We start from the raw sequence: 11,825 nt of genomic DNA, 5'->3' as shown, positions 1-11,825 counted from the left end.
ACAATCTCAGGACATCTCAAAGGTCTTCGCAGCCCATGAAGAACTTCTGTACTCGCTGTTGAAATGCAGGAGTACAAAGATTCCCATACTTTCTTCCTTCTTTCCAACAACAACAACTACATGGATTTATATAGCCTCTTTAACATAGTAAAACATCGAGAGGCAGCTCACAGGAGGGTTATCAAACAAAATGTGACACCTCGGATAAGATTTTCCCTGCGGGCTTCAGAACCCTTGCCCTCAGGCTCAAAGCCCGCACTGTTTGGGGAACAGTCACACATCTGTCATTTTCTCTGAATTGGCCACGTAATGGGCAGAAAGCAGGTTCAATTAAAGACGGCAGGCACGCTCTTGAAGCTGGAGGGCCAATAGCAGGCAGGGAAAGGGCAGGCAGGCCAGTGACCTGAAATTCCACACCTGCCCAACTCCATTCCTGTCCTGCACAGGAGCTAAAACTCCAGCCCCGAGTCACATAAAGAGATAACAGGAGAGATTTCATTCAACAAGGAAGCTTTTCAGGAGTGTATTAAATGAGGAAAGAGAGGGGTGTAGGGCTGGAGGAGGTTACAGAGAGAGGGAGGGGTGTGGGGCTGGAGGAGGTTACAGAAAGAGGGAGGGGTGTGGGGCTGGAGGAGGTTACAGAGAGAGAGAGGGGTGTAGGGCTGGAGGAGGTTACAGAGAGAGGGAGGGGTGTAGGGCTGGAGGAGGTTACAGAGAGAGGGAGGGTTGTAGGGCTGGAGGAGGGTACAGAGAGAGTAAGGGGTGTAGGGCTGGAGGAGGTTACAGAGAGAGGGGGGTTGTAGGGCTGGAGGAGGGTACAGAGAGAGTAAGGGGTGTAGGGCTGGAGAAGGTTACAGAGAGAAGGAGGGGTGTAGGGCTGGAGGAGGTTACAGAGAGAGGGAGGGGTGTGGGGCTGGAGGAGGTTACAGAAAGAGGGAGGGGTGTGGGGCTGGAGGAGGTTACAGAGAGAGGGAGGGGTGTAGGGCTGGAGGAGGTTACAGAGAGAGGGAGGGGTGTAGGGCTGGAGGAGGTTACAGAGAGAGGGAGGGTTGTAGGGCTGGAGGAGGGTACAGAGAGAGTAAGGGGTGTAGGGCTGGAGGAGGTTACAGAGAGAGGGGGGTTGAAGGGCTGGAGGAGGGTACAGAGAGAGGAAGGGGTGTAGGGCTGGAGGAGGTTACAGAGAGAAGGAGGGGTGTAGGGCTGGAGGAGGTTACAGAGAGAGGGAGGGGTGTGGGGCTGGAGGAGGTTACAGAGACAGGGAGGGGTGTGGGGCTGGAGGAGGTTACAAAAAGAGGGAGGGGTGTCGGGCTGGAGGAGGTTACAGAGAGAGGGAGGGGTGTGGGGCTGGAGGAGGTTACAGAGAGAGGGAGGGGTGTAGGGCTGGAGGAGGTTACAGAGAGAGGGAGGGTTGTAGGGCTGGAGGAGGGTACAGAGAGAGAAAGTCGTGTAGGGCTGGAGGAGGTTACAGAGAGAGGGGGGTTGTAGGGCTGGAGGAGGGTACAGAGAGAGTAAGGGGTGTAGGGCTGGAGGAGGTTACAGAGAGAAGGAGGGGTGTAGGGCTGGAGGAGGTTACAGAGAGAGGGAGGGGTGTAGGGCTGGAGGAGGTTACAGAGAGAGGGAGGGGTGTAGGGTTGGAGGAGGTTACAGAAAGAGGGAGGGGTGTGGGGCTGGAGGAGGTTACAGAGAGAGGGAGGGGTGTAGGGCTGGAGGAGGTTACAGAGAGAGGGAGGGTTGGAGGGCTGGAGGAGGTTACAGAGAGAGGGAAGGGGTGTAGGGCTGGAGGAGGTTACAGAGAGAGGGAGGGTTGTAGGGCTGGAGGAGGGAACAGAGAGAGGGAGGGGAGGAGGGCTGGAGGAGGTTACAGAGAGATGGAAGGGTGTAGGGCTGGAGGAGATTACAGAGAGAGGGAGGGGTGTGGGGCTGGAGGAGGTTATAGAGTGAGGAAGCGGTGCAGGGCTGGAGGAGATTACAGAGGGAGGGAGGGGTGTAGTGCTGGAGGAGGTTACAGAGATAGGGAGGGGTGTAGGGCTGGAGGAGGTTATAGAGTGAGGGAGCGGTGTAGGGCTGGAGGAGGTTACAGAAATAGGGAGGGGTGTAGGACTGGAGGAGGTAATAGAATGAGGGAGCGGTGTAGGGCTGGAGGAGGTTACAGAGATAAGGAGGGGTGTAGGGCTGGAGGAGGTTACAGAGAGAGGGAGGGGTGTAGGGCTGGAGGAGGTTACAGAGAGAGGGAGGGTTGTAGGGCTGGAGGAGGGTACAGAGAGAGTAAGGGGTGTAGGGCTGGAGGAGGTTACAGAGAGAGGGGGGTTGTAGGGCTGGAGGAGGGTACAGAGAGAGTAAGGGGTGTAGGGCTGGAGAAGGTTACAGAGAGAAGGAGGGGTGTAGGGCTGGAGGAGGTTACAGAGAGAGGGAGGGGTGTGGGGCTGGAGGAGGTTACAGAAAGAGGGAGGGGTGTGGGGCTGGAGGAGGTTACAGAGAGAGGGAGGGGTGTAGGGCTGGAGGAGGTTACAGAGAGAGGGAGGGGTGTAGGGCTGGAGGAGGTTACAGAGAGAGGGAGGGTTGTAGGGCTGGAGGAGGGTACAGAGAGAGTAAGGGGTGTAGGGCTGGAGGAGGTTACAGAGAGAGGGGGGTTGAAGGGCTGGAGGAGGGTACAGAGAGAGGAAGGGGAGTAGGGCTGGAGGAGGTTACAGAGAGAAGGAGGGGTGTAGGGCTGGAGGAGGTTACAGAGAGAGGGAGGGGTGTGGGGCTGGAGGAGGTTACAGAGACAGGGAGGGGTGTGGGGCTGGAGGAGGTTACAAAAAGAGGGAGGGGTGTGGGGCTGGAGGAGGTTACAGAGAGAGGGAGGGGTGTAGGGCTGGAGGAGGTTACAGAGAGAGGGAGGGGTGTAGGGCTGGAGGAGGTTACAGAGAGAGGGAGGGTTGTAGGGCTGGAGGAGGGTACAGAGAGAGAAAGTCGTGTAGGGCTGGAGGAGGTTACAGAGAGAGGGGGGTTGTAGGGCTGGAGGAGGGTACAGAGAGAGTAAGGGGTGTAGGGCTGGAGGAGGTTACAGAGAGAAGGAGGGGTGTAGGGCTGGAGGAGGTTACAGAGAGAGGGAGGGGTGTAGGGCTGGAGGAGGTTACAGAGAGAGGGAGGGGTGTAGGGTTGGAGGAGGTTACAGAAAGAGGGAGGGGTGTGGGGCTGGAGGAGGTTACAGAGAGAGGGAGGGGTGTAGGGCTGGAGGAGGTTACAGAGAGAGGGAGGGTTGGAGGGCTGGAGGAGGTTACAGAGAGAGGGAAGGGGTGTAGGGCTGGAGGAGGTTACAGAGAGAGGGAGGGTTGTAGGGCTGGAGGAGGGAACAGAGAGAGGGAGGGGGGGAGGGCTGGAGGAGGTTACAGAGATATGGAAGGGTGTAGGGCTGGAGGAGATTACAGAGAGAGGGAGGGGTGTGGGGCTGGAGGAGGTTATAGAGTGAGGAAGCGGTGCAGGGCTGGAGGAGATTACAGAGGGAGGGAGGGGTGTAGGGCTGGAGGAGGTTACAGAGATAGGGAGGGGTGTAGGGCTGGAGGAGGTGTAGGCTGGAGGAGGTTACAGAGATAGGGAGGGGTGTAGGACTGGAGGAGGTAATAGAATGAGGGAGCGGTGTAGGGCTGGAGGAGGTTACAGAGATAAGGAGGGGTGTAGGGCTGGAGGAGGTTACAGAGGGAGGGAGCGTTGTAAGGCTGGAGGAGGTTACAGAGAGAGGGAGGGTTGTAGGGCTGGAGGATGTCACAGAGAGAGGGAGGGGTGTAGGGCTGGAGGAGGTTACAGAGAGAGGGAGGGGAGTGGGGCTGGAGGAGGTTACAGAGATAGAGAGGGGTGTGGGGCTGGAGGAGGTTACATGAGCAAGGGAGGGGTGTAGGGCTGGAGGAGGATACAGAGAGAGGGAGGGGTGTAGGACTGGAGGAGGATACAGAGGGAGAGAGGGGTGTAGGGCTGGAGGAGGATACAGAGAGAGGGAGGGGAGTGGGGCTGTAAGAGGTTGCAGAGAGAGAGAGGGTTGTAGGGCTGGAGGAGGTTACAGAGAGAGGGAGGGGAGTGGGGCTGGAGGAGGTTACAGAGAGAGGGAGGGTTTGTGGCTGCAGGAGGTTACAGAGAGAAGGAGGGGAGTGGGGCTGGAGGAGGTTACAGAGAGAGAGGGGAGTGGGGCTGGAGGAGGTTACAGAGAGAGGGAGGGGAGTGGGGCAGGCGAAGGTTACAGCGAGAGGGAGGGGAGTGGGGCGAGAGGAGGTTACAGAGAGAGGGATGGTTTGGGGCTGGAGGAGGTTACAGAGAGAGGGAGGGGAGTGGGGCTGGAGGAGGTTACAGAGAGAGGGAGGGGAGTGCGGCTGGAGGAGGTTACAGAGAGAGGGATGCGAGTGGGGCTGGATGTGGTTACAGAGAGAGGGAGAGAAGTGGGGCTAGAGGAGGTTACAGAGAGATGGAGGGTTTGGGGCTGGAGGAGGTTACAGTTAGAGGGAGGGGTGTGGGGCTGGAGGAGGTTACAGAGAGAGGGAGGGTTTGGGGCTGGTGTTGGTTACAGAGAGAGGGAGGGGAGTGGGGCTGGAGGAGGTTACAGAGAGAAGGAGGGGTGTAGGGCTGGAGGAGGATACAGAGAGGGAGGGTGCAGGGCTGGAGGAGGTTACAGAGAGGGGGAGGATTGTGCGGCTGGAGGAGGTTACAGAGAGAGGGAAGGTTGTAGGGCTGGAGGAGGTTCCAGAGAGAGGGAGGGTTGTCGGGCTGGAGGAGGTTACAGAGAGAGGGAGGGTTTTCGGGCTGGAGGAGGTTCCAGAGAGATGGAGGGTTGTCGGTCTGGAGGAGGTTACAGAGAGTGGGAGGGGAGTGGGGCTGGAGGAGGTTACAGAGAGAGGAAGGCGAGTGGGGCTGGAGGAGGTTACAGTGAGAGAGAGGGCTGTGGCACTATTGGAGGTTACAGAGAGAGGGAGGGTTTGGGGCTGGAGGAGGTTCCAGAGAGAGGGAGGGGTGTGGGGCTAGCGGAGGTTACAGAGAGAGGGAGGGTTTGGGGCTGGAGGAGGTTACAGAGAGAGGGAGGCGAGTGGTGTTGGAGGAGGTTACAGAGAGAGGGAGGGTTTGGGGCTAGAGGAGGTTACAGAGAGAGGGAGTGTTTGGGGCTGGTATTGGTTACAGAGAGAGGGCGGGGAGTGGGGATGGAGGAGGTTACAAGAGAAGGAGGGGAGTCGGGCTGGAGGAGGATACAGAGAGAGGGAGGGGTGTGGGGCTGGAGGATGTTACAGAGAGAGGGAGGGGTGCAGGGCTGGAGGGGGTTACAGAGAGAGGGAGGGTTGTAGGGCTGGAGGGGGTTACAGAGAGAGGGAGGGTTGTAGGGCTGGAGGGGGTTACAGAGAGAGGGCGGGTTGTAGGGCCGAAGGAGGTGACAGAGATAGGCAGGGTTGTAGGGCTGGAGGAGGTTACAGAGAGAGGGAGGGTTGTAGGGCTGGAGGGGGTTACAGAAAGAGGGAGGGTTGTAGGGCTGGAGGAGGTTACAGAGAGAGGGAGGGTTGTAGGGCTGAAGGGGGTTACAGAGAGAGGGAGGGTTGTAGGACTGGAGGGCGTTACAGAGAGAGGGAGGGTTATAGGGCTGGAGGAGGTTACAGAGAGAGGGAGGGGTGTAGGGCTCGAGGAGGTTACAGAGTGAGGGAGGGTTGTAGGGCTGGAGGGGGTTACAGAGAGAGGGAGGGTTGTAGGGCTGGAGGAGGCTACAGAGAGTGAGAGGGTTGTGGGGCTGGAGGAGGTTACAGAGTGAGGGAGGGGAGTGGGGCTGGAGGAGATTACAGAGAGAGGGAGGGGTGTAGGGCTGGCGAAGTTACAGAGAGAGGGAGGATTGTAGGGCTGGAGGAGGTTAAAGAGAGAGGGAGGGTTCTCGGGCTGGAGGGCGTTACAGAGAGAGGGAGGGTTATAGGGCTGGAGGAGGTTACAGAGAGAGGGAGGGGTGTAGGGCTCGAGGAGGTTACAGAGTGAGGGAGGGTTGTAGGGCTGGAGGGGGTTACAGAGAGAGGGAGGGTTGTAGGGCTGGAGGAGGCTACAGAGAGTGAGAGGGTTGTGGGGCTGGAGGAGGTTACAGAGTGAGGGAGGGGAGTGGGGCTGGAAGAGGTTGCAGAGAGAGGGAGGGGATTGGGGCTGGAGGAGATTACAGAGAGTGGGAGGGTTGTAGGACTGGAGAGGGTTACAGAGAGAGGGAGGGGAGTGGGGCTGGAGGACGTTACAGAGAGAGGGAGAGTTGTGGGGCTGGAGGAGGTTACAGAGAGATGGAGAGGAGTGGGGCTAGAGGGGGTTACAGAGAGAGGAAGGGTGTGGAGCGAGTGGAGGTTACAGAGAGAGGGAGGGTGTGGGGCGAGAGGAAGTTAAAGAGAGAGGGAGGGTTTGGGGTAGAGGAGGTAACAGAGAGAGGGAGTGTTTGGGGCTGGAGTTGGTTACAGAGAGAGCGAGGGTTGTAGGGCTGGAGGAGGATACAGAGAGAGGGAGGGGTGTAGGGCTGGAGGGGGATACAGAGAGAGGGCGGGTTGTAGGGCTGGAGGAGGTTACAGAGATAGGGAGGGGAGTGGGGCTGGAGAAGGTTACAGAGAGAGCGAGGGTTGTAGGGCTGGAGGAGGATACAGAGAGAGGGATGGGTGTGGGACTGGAGGAGGTTACACAGAGAGGCAGGTTTGTGCGCCAGGAGGATGTTACAGAGAGAGGGAGGGGAATGGGACTGGAGGAGGTTACAGAGAGAGCGAGGGTTGTAGGGCTGGAGGAGGATACAGAGAGATGGAGCCGTGTAGGACTGGAGGAGGTTACAGAGAGAGGGAGGGGAGTGGGGCTGGAGAAGGTTACAGAGAGAGCGAGGGTTGTAGGGCTGGAGGAGGATACAGAGAGAGGGATGGGTGTGGGACTGGAGGAGGTGACACAGAGAGGCAGGTTTGTGCGCCAGGAGGATGTTACAGAGAGAGGGAGGGGAATGGGGCTGGAGGAGGTTCCAGAGAGAGGGAGGCTTGTAGGGCTGGAGGCGGTGACAGAGAGAGGGAGGGTTGTAGGGCTGGAGGAGGTTACAGAGAGAGGGAGGGTTGTAGGGCTGGAGGGGTTTACAGAAAGAGGGAGGGTTGTAGGGCTGGAGGAGGTTACCGAGAGAGGGAGGGTTGTAGGTCTGGAGGGGGTTACAGAGAGAGGGAGTGGTGTGCGGCTGGAGGAGGTTACAGAGAGAGGGAGGGGTGTGAGGCTGGAGGAGGTAACAGAGAGAGGGAGGGGAGTGGGGCTGGAGGAGGTTACAGAGAGAGGGAGGGGTGTATGGCTGGAGGAGGTTACACCGGGAGGGAGGGGTGCAGGGCTGGAGGAGGTTTCAGAGGGAGGGATGGGTGCAGGGCTAGAGGAGAATACAGAGAGAGGGAGGGGTGTGGGGCTGGAGGAAGTTACAGAGAGAGGGAGGGGTGTTGTGCTGGAGGAGGTTACAGAGGGAGGGAGGGGTGTAGGGCTGGAGGAGGTTACAGAGGGAAGGAGGGATGAAGGGCTGGAGGAGGATACAGAGAGAGGGAGGGGTGTGGGGCTGGAGGAGGTTATAGAGTGAGGGAGCGGTGTAGGGCTGGAGGAGGTTGCAGAGATAGGGAGGGGTGTCGGGCTGGAGGAGGTGACAGAGGGATGGAGCGTTGTAGGGCTGGAGGACGTTACAGAGAGAGGGAGGGATGTAGGGCTGGAGGTTGTTAGAGAGTGAGGGAGGGGTGTAGCACTGCAGGTGGTTACAGAGAGAGAGAGGGTTGTGGGGCTGGAGGAGGTTACAGAGAGAGGGAGGGGAGTGGTGCTGGAAGAGGTTGCAGAGAGAGAGAGGGTTGTAGGACTGGAGAAGGTTACAGAGAGTGAGAGGGTTGTGGGGCGAGAGGAGGTTACAGAGAGAGGGAGGGTTTGGGGCTGGAGGAGGTTACAGAGAGAGGGAGGGGAGTGGGGCTGGTGGTGGTTACATAGAGAGGGAGGGGAGTGGGGCGGGAGCAGGTTACAGACAGAGAGAGGGTTGTGGGGCTGGAGGAGGTAACAGAGAAAGGGAGGCGAGTGGGGCTGGAGGAAGTTACAGAGAGAGGGAGGGTTTGGGGCTGGTGGAGGTTACAGAGAGAGTGAGTGGAGTGGGGCTGGAGGAGGTTAAAGAGAGAGGGAGGGTTTGGGGCTAGAGGAGGTTACAGAGAGAGGGAGGGGAGTGGGGCTGGAGGATGTTACAGAGAGAAGGAGGGGTGTGGGGCTGGAAGAGGTTACAGAGAGTGGGAGGGGTGTAGGGCTGGAGGAGGTTACAGAGGGAGGGAGTGTTGTCGGGCTGGAGGAGGTTACAGAGAGAGGGAGTGGTCTTGGACTGGAGGAGGTTACAGAGAGAGGGAGGGTTGTAGGGCTGGAGGGGGCTACAGAGAGAGGGAGGGGTGTAGGTCTGGAGGTGGTTACAGAGAGAAGGCGGGTTGTCGGGCTGGATGAGGTTACAGAGATAGGGAGGGTTGTAGGGCTGCAGGATGTTACAGAGAGAGGGAGGGTTGTAGGGCTGGAGGGGGTTACAGAGAGAGGGAGGGTTGTAGGGCTGGAGGGGGTTACAGAGAGAGGGTGGGTTGTAGGGCTGGAAGGCGTTACAGAGAGAGGGAGGGTTGTAGGGCTGGAGGGTGTTACAGAGAGAGGGAGGGTTGTAGGGCTGGAAGGCGTTACAGAGAGAGGGAGGGGTGTGGGGCTGGAGGAGGTTACAGAGAGAGGGAGGGTTGTAGGGCTGGAGGGGGTTACAGAGAGAGGGTGGGTTGTAGGGCTGGAGGGGGTTACAGAGAGAGGGAGGGTTGTAGGGCTGGAAGGCGTTACAGAGAGAGGGAGGGGTGTGGGGCTGGAGGAGGTTACAGAGAGAGGGAGGGGTGTAGGGCTGGAGGAGGTTACAGAGAGAGGGAGGGTTGTAGGTCTGGAGGAGGTTACAGAGAGAGGGAGGGTTGTCGCGTTGTTGGGCGTTACAGAGAGAGGGAGGGGCGTGGGGCTGGAGGGGGTTATAGAGGGAGGGAGGGTTGTAGGACTGAAGGGCATCACAGAGAGAAGGAGGGGAGTGGGGCTGGAGGAGGTTACAGAGAGAGGTAGGGGTGTAGGGCTGGAGGAGGTTACAGAGAGAGGGAGGGTTGTAGGGCTGGAGGAGGTTACAGAGAGAGGGAGGGTTGTAGGGCTGGAGGGCGTTACAGAGAGAGGGAGGGTTGTAGTGCTGGAGGAGGTTACAGAGAGAGGGAGGGGTGTAGAGCTCGAGCAGGTTACAGAGAGAGGGAGGGGTGCAGGGCTGGAGGGGGTTACAGAGAGAGGGAGGGTTGTAGGGTTGGAGGATGTGACAGAGAGATAGAGGGTTGTGGGGCTGGTGAAGGTCACAGCGAGAGGGAGGGTTTGGGGCTGGAGGAGGTTACAGAGAGAGGGAGGGGTGTGGGGCTGGAGGAGGTTAAAGAGAGAGGGAGGGTTTGGGGCTGAAGGAGGTTACAGAGACAGGGAGGGTTTTGGGCGAGAGGAGGTTACAGAGAGAGCGAGGGTTTGGGGCTGGTGTTGGTTACAGAGAGAGGGAGGGGAGTGGGGCTGGAGGAGGTTACAGAGAGAAGGAGGGGTTTTGGATCTGGAGGAGGATACAGAGAGAGGGAGGGGTGTGGGGCTGGAGGAGGTTACAGAGAGAGGGAGGGGTATAGGGCTGGAGGAGGTTACAGAGAGAGGGAGGTGTGTAGGGTTGGAGGAGTTTCCAGAGAGAGGGAGGGTTGTCGGGCTGGAGGAGGTTACAGAGAGAGGGAGGGGTCTTGGTCTGGAGGAGGTTACAGAGAGAGGGAGGGTTGTAGGGCTGGAGGGGGTTACAGAGAGAGGGAGGGGTGTAGTTCTGTAGGGGGTTACAGAGAGAGGGCGGGTTGTAGGGCTGGAGGAGGTTCCAGAGATAGGGAGGGTTGTTGGGCTGGAGGAGGTTACAGAGAGAGGCAGGGTTGTAGGGCTGGAGGGGTTTACAGAAAGAGGGAGTGTTGTAGGGCTGGAGGAGGTTACAGAGAGGGGGTGGGTTGTAGGGCTGGAGGGGGTTACAGAGAGAGGGAGGGTTGCAGGGCTGGAAGGCGTTACAGAGAGAGGGAGGGTTGTGGGGCTGGAGGAGGTTACAGAGAGAGGGAGGCGTGCAGGGCTGGAGGAGGTTACAGAGAGAGGGAGGGGTGTAGGGCTGGAGGAGGTTACAGAGAAAGGGAGGGTTGTAGGGCTGGAGGGGGTTTTAGAGAGAGGGAGCGTTGTAGGTTTGGAGGGGGTTACAGAAAGTGGGAGGGGAGTGGGGCAATAGGGTTTTACAGAGAGAGGAAGCGTTTGGGGCTGGAGGAGGTTACAGAGAGAGGGAGGGGAGTGTGGCTGGAGGAGGTTACAGAGAGAGGGAGGGTTGTTGGGCTGGAGAAGGTTACAGAGAGAGGGAGGGGAGTGGGGCTAGAGGTGGTTACAGAGTGAGGGAGGGTTTGGGGCTGGAAAATGTTACAGAGAGAGGGAGGGGAGTGCGGCTGGAGGAGGTTACAGAGAGAGGGAGGGTTTGGGGCTGGAGGAGGTTACAGAGAGAGGGAGGGGAGTGGGGTTGGAGGAGGTTACAGACAGAGGGAGGGATGTGGGGCTAGAGGAGGTTTCAGAGAGAGGGAGGGTTTGGGGCGGGAGGATGTTACAGAGAAAGGGAGGGCAGTGGGGCTAGAGGAGGTTACAGAGAGAGGGAGGATTTGGGGCTAGAGGAGGTTACAGAGAGAGGGAGGTTTTGGGTCTGGAGGTGGTTACAGAGAGAGGGAGGGGAGAGGAGCTGGAGGACGTTACAGAGAGAAGGAGGGGTGTAGGACAGGAGGAGGTTACAGAGAGAGGGAGGGGAGTGGGGCTGGAGGAGGTTACAGAGAGAGGAAGGGGAGTGGGGCTGGAGGAGGTTACAGAGAGATGGAGGGGAGTGGGTCTGGAGAAGGTTACAGAGACAGGAAGGGAAGTGGGGCTAGAGGAGGTTACAGAGAGAGGGAGGGTTTGGGGCTGGAGGAGGTTACAGAGGGAGGGAGGGGAGTGGGGCTGGAGGAGGTTACAGAGAGAGGGAGGGGATTGGGGCTGGAGGAGGTTACAGAGAGAGGGAGGCGAGTGTGGCTGGAGGAGATTACAGTGAGAGGGAGGGCTGTGGGGCTAGAGGAGGTTACAGAGAGAGGGAGGGGTGTGGGGCTAGAGGATGTTACAGAGAGAGGGAGGGTTTGGGGCTGGAGGAGGTTACAGAGAGAGGGAGGCGAGTGGGGCTGGAGGAGGTTACAGAGAGAAGGAGGGTTTGGGGCAAGAGGAGGTTACAGAGAGAGGGAGGGTTTGGGGCTGGTGTTGGTTACAGAGAGAGGGAGGAGAGTGGGGCTGGAGGAGGTTACAGAGAGAAGGAGGGGAGTAGGGCTGGAGGAGGTTACAGAGAGAGGGAGGGTTGTCGGGTTGGAGGGGGTTACAGAAAGACGGAGGGGAGTAGGGCTGGAGGGGGTTACAGAGAGAGGGAGGTTTGTAGGGCTGGAGGAGGTAACAGAGAGAGAGAGGGTTGTGGGGCTGGAGGAGGTTACAGCGAGTGGGAGGGGAGTGGGGCTGGAGGACGTTTCCGAGAGAGGGAGGTTTGTAGGGCTGGAGGAGGGAACAGAGAGAGGGAGGGGGGGAGGGCTGGAGGAGGTTACAGAGAGATGGAAGGGTGTAGGGCTGGAGGAGATTACAGAGAGAGGGAGGGGTGTGGGGCTGGAGGAGGTTATAGAGTGAGGAAGCGGTGCAGGGCTGGAGGAGATTACAGAGGGAGGGAGGGGTGTAGTGCTGGAGGAGGTTACAGAGATAGGGAGGGGTGTAGGGCTGGAGGAGGTTATAGAGTGAGGGAG

The sequence above is a fragment of the Heterodontus francisci genome, chromosome 3 (genome assembly GCF_036365525.1).
Source record: "Heterodontus francisci isolate sHetFra1 chromosome 3, sHetFra1.hap1, whole genome shotgun sequence".
In the NCBI taxonomy this organism is placed as follows: domain Eukaryota; kingdom Metazoa; phylum Chordata; class Chondrichthyes; order Heterodontiformes; family Heterodontidae; genus Heterodontus; species Heterodontus francisci.
The sequence above is the reverse complement of the archived record's forward strand: the minus strand, read 5'-3'. Positions refer to the sequence as shown.